The sequence below is a fragment of the Chrysochloris asiatica genome, unplaced genomic scaffold (genome assembly GCF_000296735.1).
Source record: "Chrysochloris asiatica unplaced genomic scaffold, ChrAsi1.0 scaffold00097, whole genome shotgun sequence".
Classification (NCBI taxonomy): Eukaryota; Metazoa; Chordata; class Mammalia; order Afrosoricida; family Chrysochloridae; genus Chrysochloris; species Chrysochloris asiatica.
The window spans coordinates 10,526,267-10,528,220 of record NW_006408615.1 but is presented as its reverse complement, the minus strand read 5'-3'; the positions used below and the strand labels follow the sequence as shown (position 1 = coordinate 10,528,220).

At 42.8% G+C, this 1,954-nt stretch overlaps 1 protein-coding gene across 1 annotated transcript in view; it reads right to left on the bottom strand.

The window, feature by feature from the left end:
* The window catches only part of LOC102822854 (H/ACA ribonucleoprotein complex subunit 2-like), a 12,833-nt gene that overhangs the window by 6,886 nt on the left and 3,993 nt on the right, over positions 1-1,954 (bottom strand). The window lies entirely within an intron of this gene.

The window sequence follows — 1,954 nt, the reverse complement described above, 5'->3', positions numbered from 1 at the left end:
AAGCAGCTGGGACTCTAGACACAGAGAGGGAGAGGGGCTGTGTGCTGATGGGGGGTGGGCAGGCTTGTAGGATATACCATTTGGTTGGTTGATGATGCATGGAGGGGATTGTAACCATGGAAATGAAAGGATATATGATAGGATGAATGTAAAACTAATGTTCTCCCATGTAAACGATCACATAATTCACAATAAAACATTAAAAACAACATTAATTTGCTTTTATATTTTACTTTTTATTTACATGACTAAGTAACTGAGAACTAGCATTGTTTGCCAGACCTGGCATTCACATTTTGCTATTATCATTCTTTACCACCTCCTGTGTGGCACTGTAAGATAAGCACTGGACTGCTAACCACAAGGTCAGCGGTTCAAACGCACCAATCATTCCTCGGAAACCCTATGCAGGATCTCTATGAGTCAGAACGGACTCAAAGGCATTTCACAACAACCACCACCTCTCTGTCGTGGGAGACAGACGAGGCTTTCTGGTCCATAACAATTTACCGTCTTTGAACGCTTATACAGGATTGCTATGAATTGGAACAGACTCCACGGCACACCACCACCACCACCACCACCACCACGAGTTGTAACTGACTTCACAACAGACAGCACCACCATCACCACTCTCAGTGTGTGGTACTGTGATGGCTTGCTTGTTGCTAGGATTCTAGAAGCTATGCCACAAGTATTTCAAATAGCAATAGGATAGGTTTCAACAGTTCCACACAGACTGGAAACAAAGTCCTGGTGATCTGTTTCAAAAAATTATTAATGGCACTAAACCAGGCAACATTTTCTTCTGTGTATATGGGGTTGCCATGACTGCTAGCTGACTCCAAGGCAACCAGCATTATAAGGTTATTGTATGTACATTTTGGAGGGTGCAGTAGTTCTATAGGAGAAGCACTAGACTGTTAACCACAAGGTTGCCAGTTTGAGCCTACCAGCTGTTCTGCAGGAGAAAAATGAGGCTTTCTGCTCCTGTTAAGACTTATAACCTGGGAACCCTACTCAGGGTCACTATGAGTTACAATCAACATGATGGCACCTAACAACAACAACATGCATGTACGTTAGTGACAGAAACAATGAGTTAAACATTTCCAAAACAAGCACCAAAGCAAAGGGTTTTAATGCGTCATCATTCCACAGCTTGCTTTTATTTTTTTAAAGCACATTCTTTCTTATGCTTTCAAAACCATCTTTCTAAATATATGCACACTAGTGATGGACCTCCGGAAGAACTAACCTATCTGTGTGGGAAGAAGTACAGCCAGAGTGCTTCTTAGAAGCCAGGATGGCCAGACTTCGTCTGGAACATGTTATCAGGAGGGACTAATCCCTGGAGAAGGGGTCATGTTTGGTAAAGTGGAGGGTCAGCGAAAAAGAGGGAAGCCCTTAATGAGATGGAATGACAATGTGACCGCAGCAATGGGCTCATGTTTAACTAAAGTGAGGATGGGCAGAGTTTTCTTCTGTGTGCATAGGGCCACTATGAATTGAAACCGACTCAACAATACCCAGCATCCATCACTGCAACAACAGTGATAGAATTGTATGTAGATAATTTAAAGTGACAGTGCCACTTAAAACCAAATGGCAATCACTTGTCTGTCAGTTTGTCATACTGTGGTGGCTTGTGAGTTGCTGTAATTCTGAAAGCTATGCTACTGGTATTTTAAATACCAGCAGGATCACCCATGGTGGACAGGTTTCAGATGAGCTTCTAGACAGAGACAGACTAGGAAGAAAGAGTGATGAACTACTTGCGAATATTTAGTCACTGTAAACCCTATGACTAGCAGAGAAACACTGTCAGATATATTGCTAGAAAATGAGCCCCTCAGGTTGGAAGGCACTCAAAATGTGACTGGGGAAAAGCTGCCTCCTCAAAGTAGAGTTGACCCTGACGATGCAAATGGAGTAAAGCCCATGGGAGAAAAAG